This window comes from Rhinolophus sinicus, chromosome 16, assembly GCF_057876585.1.
Source record: "Rhinolophus sinicus isolate RSI-liver-muscle chromosome 16, RSI-T2T, whole genome shotgun sequence".
Taxonomy (NCBI): Eukaryota; Metazoa; Chordata; class Mammalia; order Chiroptera; family Rhinolophidae; genus Rhinolophus; species Rhinolophus sinicus.
Window position 1 is genome coordinate 48,268,602 of NC_142516.1, and position 13,095 is coordinate 48,281,696.

The following is a 13,095-nucleotide window of genomic DNA, read 5'->3' on the forward strand; positions in this document are numbered from 1 at the left end:
AATACTCAATATATACCAATAACAAAAGATGAATACAAGTCATATTTGACTTATGCAATTACAAGACGTGCTCAGAGTGGTTACATCAGCATCCAGACACTTCTGATGACTGGTGAAGGCAAACTACTGCTTGAGCAACGCTGACCAAAGTATCCACTTGTATACATTTTTGGCACCTGTAGGGTAGATGTTGAGGAAAAGTTGCCTTCATCGGCTGGTGTTAACCTCTGTCTACTAGCTTTTGTCTGTTCCTGAATATAAGGTGACTTCTGTGCTGTGATCAGGGGTTGAGTAAATTCCCCCTTTGGTCTCATTCTCCCGGGCAGAGGAGACATGAGATGAGGTTGCTTTCTACCTGTTTCACCCGCATCAGCAGATGAAGTGAAGAAGTAGCTAAATTGTATCAGGATGATGTAACAGGCACATCACAGGCCTTGTTGCTTATCCGGATGAACTAGCCGGTCAGCCAGATGGGCAGCATTTATGTCATTGACTGCCAGACCCTCCCAGAACTGGCTATTCCTTGAGAGGGGAGGCAGGAGAAAAAAAAAAAAAAAAAAAGAAACTTGACTCTGCGGTGCATCTAAAGAGATATATAAGACAGACTTCAGGTGGATTGGATATTGATTGATGGCCATTTCAAGAGATTGCTGTTCAAAAGATTTGCTGTGTCAGGACTGCTTTTCAGGATTGGATTGTTTCAGAGTAAGAGATTGGAACTTTCCTCAATGGACAGTAGAGACTTCTTTTGTTGGTGAATTGTCATAATTCTAGCATCTTTGGGAACTTGTATGCAGCATGCAGCTTGTAGTATCAGAAGACGTCCTAACTTCCAACAACAACAACGGTAGCAGCATTCTGGGAACTAGCAAGCAGCAGTGTGGGAGACGCCTGACTTTCTCTCAGCTACACACCTGGCAAGGTTTTGATTTATGACGTTTCCAGTGCCGTTCCCCGGTTTGGTGAGCTTTTGGCATCTACTGTAATAGTTACTATCCTATAAAGCTATTACTGCTGTTGGATACTCCTTACTGATGTTATTTGTGTATTTAGCCAAGTAATTTTTGATCAATAGTAAACATATGCTGGGATCTCTTAAACTTATATATATATGTGTACTCCTTTGACATGATATTGTTATCAATATATATAGTTTAGTCTTAACCCCCTTACTGTCTGTCATTAGCGCGTTCTGTTCATTGCCATTGTCTTTTGCTATCGCATATCGCTAAATAAGTTGGTTAGATATTAAATAAATAAATTCACCTCTAGTATATATGTATACAAATATAGTCAGGAATACACACACACACACACACACACACACACACACACTTGCTAGAATGAGGGCAGGAACTTTGTCTAAATTAGGGCTTAGAAAAGTACCTGCTACTTAGAAGATATTTGATAAATATTGGTGGAATAAATGAATGCTATATCAGTTTGATGAAAAGAAAATGATGAGGCAGACAGATTCTTCTGTGGCCATTGATCAAGGGCACTCTGGGTGAGTGGAAAAGACAGTAGCGTCAGATTCAGTCATGTTTTTCTTCAGAAATCACAGGTTTGATACATGTGAATCTCAGACACTTCTCCCATATTGTCAACCATGTATCATGGAAAAGAGAGGGTCTCCCTCCTCAGGCATCGGAAAGGCCCTCAGAATGGGGAGTGGGGAGAAGAGGGGTTAAAAATGAGAAGCCTGTGGCCACAACATTTTTGAGGTAGAACTGGAAGAACAGAGCTTGAGAAGCAGAGAGGAACATGGGATGGTCCAGTGGGATTCTTTCATGTCACAGATGAGGAAACCCGGCTCAGAGAGGAGACATCATTGGTCCAGCACCACACGTCTGGTGGTTTAGCTGGGATAACATAAGCACCCCCTCTACTGTTCTTTCTATCCCACAGTTCTGATTATGAGACTACGAGTGATAAAGAAAAGCAGCAGACACATGAGCCTAAGGGGCAGGGGGCGGGGAAGGAGAAATGCTACGGTCATCATCCCACTGTACCAGAAACGTCCCATCAGACGAGGGGTCGGATAGGACTGACCAGCCCTCCCCACTGACCAACAACAGGTGGACGGTAGGGAGAAGAGCATTCCTGGTTATGTGAATGTAGGAGATGTTCCAAGATGATTCTTTGCAAATAAAGGAAATAAGTAAATAGAGACATTAACCAATTAGGAATATAGCATCTTTTTTTTCTAATTTCATTACTTGTCAGAGGGCTTGACACAGCTTTTCTACACTCAACTGCAGGAAACCGTGAGTGGTCACCCTTCAGCAAACCAAGTCGGCCACATGTCCATTCGACAGGACTCACACTGCAGCTCCAGTGCCCCTCCTCCATCTCGGTGGGTTCAGGAGATTCTGCTGTCATTGGAAGCTAATGAGCAGGCTGAAGAGGGAACTGCAGCCTGCCTCTATTTACAATTTTGACACTTTCTTTATCATGGATTTTTTCCACTGATTTGGATTTTTGGAAATATTGTATTACAATATTTGTCTCGGTTAATGAGTTTTTTGGCACCTCCTTAAATTTTGCACCCTGCTAACCTCACCCTAATGCCAGCCCTGTATTAGATTTTAACCTGTTCATACCTCCTGAAAGGACAGAGAAGTTTTCTGCTTTCACTTTCTTTCCCATCATCTCTCTTGCTTTATGGGGTTGTTGTTTTGACCCATGTTCATGGAAATTAGAGCCATATAAACAAACCCCTAACAAACTGAACTTCTTATTCTGACCAGCAATAGACAAGTGAGGTGTAAAGGAGCTGAATGTCACAAGACTCAAAGTAAATAGTTAACTGGTTTTTTGAGGAAAAGTAAAACCCTAACCAGAGACACAATCACTTATTAAGCAAGATCTGTCAGACTTTGAGGAGGGAGCCAGCTTGGGCTGGTCTCAATGAGGAGAGCGCATTAGAAGGTGCAGAGAAGTCTCCTGTGAGAAGGAGGGTGGGGGTGACAGTACTTATCCTAGTTCCTGGTTTGGGGCAGGTACAATAATCCAGAGAATACAGAGTACCCCTGTATTACAGATTACACATTAAGTTGCTCTTAGGGGTAACTTGCATCAATACTCCTCCTTTGGTTAAAGCTGAACTACCAGACTTTCTCTCATGATTTCATTCAAACAATTGTTTTTAGTCCATGTGTGGTTTGCTTAGTCTAAGGCAGTGGTTCTCAAACTTGAGTGTGCATGGGAATCACCTGGAGGGTCCGGTGACATGCAGACTGCTGGTCCCCTCCCTTGGGGCCCCTCATTCAGGAGGTCTGGGGTGCGGCCCAAGAATCGGCATTTCTAACAAGTTCCAGGTGATGCTGCTGGTCCAACGGCCACACTTCGAGAAGCACTGCTCTAAGGTATGCCCCATGCCTGTGCCTGTCAAGTTCTTTGCTCCAGTGAAACATTTGCTTGCCTTGTTTGTATCACAGGATCTCACCCTCCAGCCATAGCTGATTGGCCAAGGAGTGGGTCCCTGATCTACAGGCAGCCAATCCATAGGCTGGCCAGGGACTGAGAGATAGCTTATGGTAGAACTTGAACCAGTTGGTCAGAGTCTTGCTTTAAACTGGTAAGTACTCCAGACAGATGGTGGGGACAACGTGCCAGGGGGAAGACAACCACAGAGACCTGCACTTTGCCCCAGGACAGCACGCACCCTTTCCCAACTCCATCCCCTCTGAGCTGCCTTAGATAATCTGGAAAAGGGAGAGGGGGTGGCTGAGTGAAAGATAGTTCGATCCATACAGTACAGAAATGGGACATTCTATGTCCCAGGAGTCATGGAGCAATTCATACCTGTTACAATTATAAATGAAGTCATCATCTGGCTTTGTTTCAAACACATCTCCGTGTTGGAGAAAGTTTCTGATTACACTGCCCTTCAAATCCCCAAACACTCCCACAATGTAACACAGAAAGCCAAACACAGTGATCTGTAACCCTCAGGGCCACTTTATAAGAGGCACTGCCCGCAGGGGGCAAGTGGGGGTAGAAATCTATCGCCAGCTCTCAGCAGGCCAGGAGTCCTGGCTTGGGGCTGCATCTTCCCAGAGGAAGGGGTGCCTTTGTCTTCTCACACAGAGGCCATCCACCGGCCTCACACTCCCACTGAGGGCACCTTTCCTAAATCGTACAAAGGTGCCCCATAGGCTAGATGCCCTGTTTACAGTAGCCCGGAGTTTAGGTAACAAAGATGACTAGCTATTTTGCATATATTTGGAAAGCATACGGAAGCAAAATTATTCCTGAAAACAAAAGCAAATCCAACACATATTTCTAACAAAAATTAAGCGAGACTGTTAAGCATGGCAAACATTGTGCTCTTGAGCACAATACACAAAACCGTGGCCGTAATTTTAACCCCCTTTTCATGTAATAAATCTACCTGTTTACCTTGATCTGAAATGGACCTAAAATTTATCAAAATACAGAATATGAATACTGACTATAAATAAATCTAAATGCTGAGCTCAACACCGAGGGAACCCATTTATCTTGTCAATATCTGAAAAATAAAAAGAGTTCCACAAAAGCTCTCTGGGGAGGGGGAGGAAGCCATTCCAAGGGATAAATGTTGAAATACTCTCCCAAAAGTTCAATCAAAGCAAGAACTAAACCAGCGTTTTGGGAACCAGTGGCAAGCCGAACAGAAACCACACTGACCGTGCCGGCTTGCCTCCTTCCCTACCCCCACTCCCTACCCTTGCAATTGATTTAAGACTTTAGGGGGCAAAAGACAGCACTCAGGTTGCAAATCCAAAATAACATGGAAGACTCATGAAGCCAATTTTCCTATAGATCCAAACGTGAGCTCCATTTGGCTCCACACTTGGAAATATGGCAGTATCGTGTGGGGAGGGGCGAAGGGGAGACACCCCCATGCTGGCCAGCGTCTGCGGGCACAGTTGTAAGGCAAGAGGCAGAATCTGGGTGCCTTTTCATTGTCCCTTTGCTCAAACACAAGCTGACCTGCAAGAGAAGCATTTACAGCTCAAATTTCAGAGACTGTTGCCCTGATCACTCTCCCTTTTCCTCTTACCTCTCAATACTGTTCCTATCTCCACACCTGCCACCAAAAACATTGCGAAAGGATAGGAAATGACTCATTGGTTCAGATCATCACAATTCACACCTACCTGCCTCAGATGTCCCTATGACGTCTTCACGTTTCTCTTTCGGAAATATCCCCAACAGACTTCAAAAGTTTCCTTCATGTATAATACACTTGCCAGTTCAGAGGGAAACTAGAGTTGCCCACCCTCCTACTGCCAATTACAAAATTGTTAGCAGAAACGTAACTGTAAGGTTGAACACAGAGGTTAAGAAAACAAAATGACCACTGTCTCTTCAAAGGACTCTCCTTGGAACCATCTGCACCTCTTTTTCCCTCTATTCCCTAACTATATCTGAAGCCACGGTCTAGGTTATCAGTCCTGTCGTTTTTTAAAAAATTGGGTTCTATGGTTGAAATAATAATGTGATTCAGCTTGGTTTTCTGCATAGGGATCCCAGGAAGGCTTGTCCTTAGACATGAGTTAAAAGTATCAACAGGAGTCTTCCAATGATTGCCCAGCAGACTGCTACTTGAGGACGGACCAGGTAAGAATCACCAGGGTACACGCTGTGGGCTCCCTTCATGGAGATGCTGTTTTAGGGAATCTAGGGACCAGGCTGGGAAAGTGTAGCCCTGACAAATTCCCAGAGTGATTCTGATGCAGACCCCAGTCTGGGAAGCACTCTTACAAAGTACTGTGTTCCTTACTCTAGAGGTGGCTGTATCGGAGAGTGGTTACGAGCCTGGACTCCGAAGCGAAACTCCCTGCTCGACCCTGTGAGCTGTGTAAACTTGGGTAAGCCACTTAATCTCCCTAGGCCTTAGTTCTCCTTACAGGAAATAGGAAGCTGTTGTGAGGATTAAATGAGCTAATGAACAGGAAACGTTCGGAACAGGGCCAGACACGCAGGGGTGGGGGTGCCTAAGCATCACTGTCATCCAAACCAGTGATGAAACTGAACTAGCACTGAAGCACCTTCTGTGCAACCCACAAGGCTAGAACGGGGCATGCAAATTGGAGATCCACGACCACCAGATCCACTCCATGATCTCTTACTTTTGTTGGCACAAAACTAATATACATTTTTAAAAATATGAATCAAATGCTTTTAGATGGCACACCAGTTCTAACCAACAACTTCCTATTTTTTCCATGCTCTGCTACCCTATCCACACTGGTGAGTTCTCTGCCTGTCATTTGAATTCTTGAGCCCATGCCTTGTCACGGGAAGCTGGCCACTGTGTGATGTGGTGGGAGGGTAATGGACATCCACTGGGACATCCACTGAGTGTGGCTTCACATTGGGAGGAAGAGACGTATGGATGTAGCACAGAACACTGACTGAGAGTCGAGCTGTCCCCTTACACCCTCTCTACCGTAGAAGAGCACCTGGCTTTTACGGCCACACAAGCCGGGGACCAATATGGAACATCTACCAGGACTAGGGAGGGATCCCTGAAGACCGCTGATTCTTAGACATAGGCAGTCCTGGGTTTCTCCTCAAGGCACATGTCAGGATCATGAAACCAAGCTTGGAACCCTAGTCAGCCTTCCTGTAGCTCCTCCAATGGGTGGTGTCCACTGGAGTTTTGAATTTGGTTTGTGCAATAGAATCTGAAGAAATTCACTGGCTCCCATTCCTCCAAACTAGCTGACTTTCAGACACTTCCAAAAGATTAGTTGCAAATATTTGGTTGCAAAGCTCTCACAGGGTTGGGCTCAGGAAGACTAATCAAAATAATAAATGGAAGCTCCCTCTCTTTCATGGCGTTACTCCATCACTGCGGTAGTCATCAGTGTCACATACGGATACCTCTATACCAACGCTCCTCTGACACGAAGGCTGAGCTTCCAGGCCCCCTGTTGGCAGGTGGGCCCTCTGGCTGTAGGAGAAGACACGTGACCACCTTCAGTCAAAGCTCTTCTCCTCCTTACAGTAGCCAGCAATATTCCATTGCCTGTTCCATACACCCAGACCTTAGGGTTTGAACAACATGGAAGAGACTCCCCGGTCAAGGTGTGGTGAATATATAATATAAATTAGAAATAAACCTTATTTTCAGTGGTGGTTTTAAGCTGCTGAGAGTTTAGGTTGTTGGTTACCATGGCATTATCTAGCCCTCCTGACTGATGAAAACACCATTCACTACGAGGAAGTGGGAAATGTCGTATCAAAAAAACATTTTCTGAATCAGAAAATGTCTTGGAAACTCTATGCTGCTGAACCATATTTTGCTCTTAGGCATGAAGCCATCTTTACCATATTGGATATTCTGAAGCCAATTAAAAAGATAAGAATGATGTAGCACTTTTAAAGCATGGCTGTAAATTCTTTGGCATTCCTCCTGTTAAGAGGTAGGATCTAGTCTCTCTTCCCTTGAAACCTGGAGGCTTGTTCAACCCACAGAGTTTGGCAAAAGTGCTAGGATTTCTGAGCCTGCGTCACCGAAGGCCTCGAAGTTTCCCCATGCTGCCCTGAGCAACCCTCTGTGTAAGAAGTCCAGTTATTCCCAGATCAAGAGGTGAAGAGGCCTCCAGAAGATTCCAGTTCCTGGCTATTGAGCTACTCCCAGCCCTTCTGGTTTTCCAATCGGAGACCCCACACATCATGGAGCAGGGACAAGCCACCCCCCTAGGCCATGTCCAAACTCCTGACCTGCATGGGACATGAGCTCGCTGACGTCACTGTTGTACTGTGACACTAAGTTTTGAGGTGATTTGTTGAGCAACAATAGTTGACCAGAGCAAAAGGTACAGTCTAAACAGTGCTTTTGGCTGACACATTGATTGACCACTCATTGGGTTGGGAAAGAAGTTAATTTAAGGTTTAAGTGAAACGGGAGACCGTATACTAGTAGGTTGGTCGAATGCATGAATCTGTGAGGCTTGGGTTTAATTCCATCTTCCAGCACTTACTAAACAAGGTTCTTAATCTTTCTGTGCCAAATCTTTGAAATTGGAATGCTAATAGTAGTTCCTGCTTCACAGGGTTGTTGTAAACATGAAATGAGATACAGCATGGCCCTCAGCGGCGTCCCCAGCCCTGCATTTGTGATTCTGCCACGGGAGGCTGCTGGGAAGCCTCAGCCTGTTAAAAGCGCAGCTCACACAGATGAACATCAAATTAATTCCCACTCCTGCCTAAGCAGTCTCAGAAGCCAGAAAATGGTATGCTTCCTGGCTGGGTTTAGGCCACAGGCAATAGAATTGGCTCCACAGCAGGACAGAAATGATTTACCGGCTTGGGAAGAGGAAATGCCCGCTCTTGCCCTCAGCTACAGTTTGTGCCTCAGGTTCTGAAGTTCTGAATCTTCTTTAGCAATTTTTATTAGCTGACACTGAGTACCCACTATGTGCCAAGTACTATTCCAAGACCACGTATTGAGCTCATCTTTATAATAGTCTGTGCGGTAGGTGGTATTACTCCCATTTTACAGATGAGGACTCTGAGGTGTCACATAACTTGCTCAAAGTCACACAGAATAACTAGAGACCTAGGATATTATTAGCTTCCTTCATCTCCTTCTGTGAGACCCCTGATGGAGCAGGTAGTTCAGAGGCATAGGTTTCTACCCCTCTGGATTACAGTCTATACACAACCTTTGGAATGGTTCCCATCGAGTTTACAACCTAGAACAGGGGCTGTTGTGCTCGGATCTCTGTCTTTGGTGAATTCTTCACTCTAATCATTTTTCCTCCAGTCACGTGAATCTGCCACACAGCTCTGCCTCTTAGCTGCCTCCTTTGGTTTGTGCTTTGGGTGGCAGAGGCAGGTGGTAATAGGCCAGGTTCTCTACCTAGACCTGACGCCTGGCACCTACACACAGGGTTGGGTTTTTCTTTTTCGTATCCATTTTCCTGCCAATACTTAAAAATCAAATTTTATATGAAAATCGAATTTCATATGAAAATCCAGAAAAACTGGCAACCTCAGGTTCCCATTAATAAGGCAATTAACTGGAGAGAGCTGAGTGTCACCAGTGTCCCCACCATGCTCTCTAGTCTTAAACTAGCCCCGGTCTAGGATTTGCTGCCTAGATGGCGAACATCTGAATTTTCTACGACTGAACTAGCAATTATGTAGTAGAAGAAGAGAAATGATCTCAATATTAATGAGTATACATTACACCAGGATAATTGTATATCCAGCAATCTAGGACTTTCTAATTTAAATTTTCTCTTTTTCTGAAATAGATTCTCCCTATGAGGAGCTTGATGGCTGTGAGGGAGGCCGGTCAGGTTTGCAAGAAGTGCCCAGAACACTTTGAGGGAGGGAAGGAACTGAGATCCTTCAAAACCCCTATTTCCTGAGATTCTAATTCTCAGCATGGACTGAGGTGACCACGGCTATGACACAAACTATAATCCAGGAACTATCACCTCTCAATGCAGCCCTCCTAGGGATACACTGCAGCCTGGCGAAGCAGCGGTGGGAAGGAAGCCACAGAACAGAGAGGCTGAGACCCTGACCCATTCTGGCCGGGAGAACTCCTGGCTGAGTGAAGCCCTGAGGGGATGGGTTCTTTCCTGTCACCTTGAGGAACTGTCAAGCCTAGGCAGGGGTCTTCAGTGCCAGGTGGTGGAGGCCCAGCCCCAGGTGCTCACACTGCTTTTCCAGGGGAGAAGTTAACAGTGTCTCCACACTTCCCCAAACTGCCACCCCACAGCCCAAATGATGTAACTGGTTACATGTGGCACTGAGGCATTCTCCAGCTCCAGGGGAAGAGCAGCAGCCCTTTGGAAAGGATTTGAGACCATAAACGGGGTAGGAAGTCTGACAGACAGACCAGACTTCCCGCTACTCTGGAATTGTGGGGCTTAAGAATTGCATCTACGAACAGTCGTAGAGGATGGGCTGGGGTGCTTTAATGGTATGCCAGACTGAGGTGGGCACCCTGACTAGTCTTTTTCATAGGTGGGCGCTTGTCCCCACATTTTTTGATATTACACCATATAACACCCTAGATAAGACCATGGGCTCTGGGGCTACAGTCTAGGTTCACATACCAGCTATACTACTTAGAGACAGTAGGTTATTCCAATTCACAGGGCCAAAGGTTCCTCATTTATAAAACATGGATGGATGAGTACCTATCACATTGGGTTGTGGTGAGAACTAGATATAATACATACAAAACATGTAGCATTCTGCCTGGCCCATAGACGTGTAGGCATGTGAGACATGCTAATGAATATTATTACTATTATCATTAGTATTATTGAAGCAGGCAGCCTGCCATGCTAGAAGAGTAGGGTGGAAGAGAGTGGACCGATATTCTAGCCCCAACAGGCTGACCTTTTGTACATAGAAAACAACCCTTCTGGCTTCTGCTTCCTTGCCCGTAAAATGAAGTTTATATTATCTTTTCTGATGGAAGATCAGATGAAAACAAGATTAAGACTATCAGAAGTGCTTTCAGTTTTTTGAATGAAAGACACCTAGAGCCACTCCAGTCAGAAGTACGATCTCTCTCTCAGCCTCAGGAAAGCCGGCTTTCCTTTTTGTTTATGTGCCATGGGGCTCATCTGTCCAGCCAGAGACAATACAATCAGACTGCAGTTGGATAAGACAATGCTGAAAACAGAAGGAACAGATGTCGCTGCACTTGCAACACATTCCTCAAGGGCGTCTCAGTTTCTAAAGTAGCTCACAAAAACTGCCACACTGGGAGCCAGTGGCAGGAGCCAAGTGGGAAGAGGGCTGCCTGAGTCATTTGGTGGAGGCCGTGCAGCAGGAGAATCGTTAACACCGGCTACTACACAGATAGAAACGGGCCCTTTACTCAAAGAGAGATTCTTCCCCGCAATATAAAGATTCTTATGGAATTTATGGCTGGTTAATATACATTTTATGAGTGCAGGGACTGAGAGTTCCTTCTACTTTTGACACAAGAACAGGTTCTTTTGTGGACTTTGCCTTTAAGACACAACTGCCATATAACCCTTAAGTATTTTAAGTATATTATTAACCTTTACCTAGTAATTGAAGTAGTGCTAGGCTGCCTACCCACAATTTTAGCAAAGCTTCCTACCTTGGGAAAATCAAATTAGAACTTTCTCTACTTCATCCCTGGGTTATTTTGAATCTCTCGGTTTGACGAGTATGGTTGTGTGAAGAAAACAGTCTAACACTGCAGAGTTCTTGCCAAGGTAGGGTTTCTATGGAGATGCAAAGTGAAACTGGTCTGCTTGTTTCTCTTTTTGTTAATTGTTCTGAGAAACAGAAACAGGTCTTTAAAGGTCTGGGGACATTTGTGTGGGTTATTTTCTGTGCTTCTTGTAATTTTCCAGAAGGGGGGGGGGGGGGGACAGCAGAGGCCAGTTACCTCTGTAAATACTTCCCAACACTTGGGCATTAGAGGGATTTCTCTGGTCTGGAGGGAAAGTCAATCCCGCTAAGCTCAGATAGAAATGAGGATCCCAAATACTGTCATAGCAGGAATTCTCAAATTTGAATGTGCACATAGGTCACCTGGAGATCTTGTTAAAATGCAAGATCTGGTTCAGCTGGCCTGGGGTGGGGACTGAGAGTCTGCGTTTCTAAGAAACAACCACATGATGCTGAGGTTGCTGGTCCAAGGAAACGCTTTGCATAGCAAGAGTTTAAAATGCTGATAGAAACAGTATCTGCTTCTATGCCTTGTATTGAATCTTCTCCATTAAAAAGACAGTGAATTCATAATGATTGCGAATTCTAAGCAATATTAGAATGAAATATACTATGCTAATATGAGTTAGGGGCAGCAGTTTGATTCCCCAGTATAGAAATGCCCACGTGGTCAAGACAGTATTAAATGACAGCTGGGAAATCTCAGTAAATCATCAAAGCATCTTAGCTTCAGTTGAAGAGCACACTGACCATCATAACTAATTCCTGAGGCTGTAACTAAAGGCAAACAAAGAACAAAAAGTAACACTAGACTTGTTGCTTCCTAAGGGATGTGGCCTTCCTCAGGGAGTGGGTTTGAGGATCACTGGTAAAGCATCTGAAACACAATAAGGTCTTGTGACCGACTCCTGGAAGCCCCATTCACACCAGAATGCAAGGTCAAGGCCCCCTGGTTTTGTGCCACTGCAGAAGTGGCACACATCTGCTTCCCTTACATTCTAAGTATTCACCAGGGCTCTCTCGCATACTTGTATGTTTTTTTTTATCTCATTTATCCATGAGTTTTTCCTTAACATTTTCCCCTTCTCTTCTGACATAGTTACAGTACTGCTCATCTGAAAACCATGTGAAAGCAATTTCTTTAAGTAGAAAAATGAAGAGCCTTCCTACAAAAAAGGAAAACTAAAACCTGAAAAAGGAATTTCGTTTCATGAATACGGACATGTTCTGAGACATTTTCCTTTCATGTTTCATTGTACTCAAAAGCCAGGGAATTCAATCTCAGAAGGCCAATTTCAGCGATTTCCAGAGATATTTGACATTTTTCTAAAACTTCAAAATTCATCTCTATAAGTAAATACATACAAGTACAAATGTAACTTTTCCTTTCATAAAAAAAAAATGTATCATTTAGCCAAACTCATTGTGATGCATGCTTCACTAAATATAATCAGAAATTGTGCATAATTCTCAAAAACCTGTAAGGCGAGGATCAGTAAACTATAATCTTTGGGCCAGATCTAGCTCACCACTGGTGTTTGTATAGCCTGTGAAGTAGGAATAATGTTTATGGTCTTAAATGATTGTAAAAAAAAAAAAAAAAAAAAATCAAACAAGAATAGTTTGTGACATGTGAAAGTTATATGAAATTCAAATTTTAGTGCCCATAAATAAATTCACTAATTCATCTATGTACCGTCTGTGGCTGCTTTTGGGCTACAATGGCATTGAGAAGTTGCAACACAGATTTTATGACTAGTGTTCTGGGTTGAACTGTGTCCCATGCCAAGTTCATATGTTAAAGTTCTAACCCCCAGTACCTCAGAATGTGACCTCTGGAGATAAGATCTTTACAGAGATAATCAAGTTGAAATGAGGTAATTAGGGTGGGCCCTAATCCAATATAACTGGTATCCTTAT

General features: G+C 44.2%; 1 protein-coding gene and 1 long non-coding RNA gene across 2 annotated transcripts in view; one reads left to right on the forward strand and one right to left on the reverse strand.

Moving 5' to 3' along the window:
- The window catches only part of PGM5 (phosphoglucomutase 5), a 178,060-nt gene that overhangs the window by 4,840 nt on the left and 160,125 nt on the right, over positions 1-13,095 (reverse strand). The gene's annotated exons all lie outside the window — the stretch shown is intronic.
- On the forward strand, positions 1,450-6,679 carry LOC141571344 (uncharacterized). Its single transcript, XR_012496106.2, has 3 exons — positions 1,450-3,368; positions 5,515-5,610; positions 5,779-6,679. It is a non-coding gene; the product is annotated as an uncharacterized LOC141571344 (long non-coding RNA).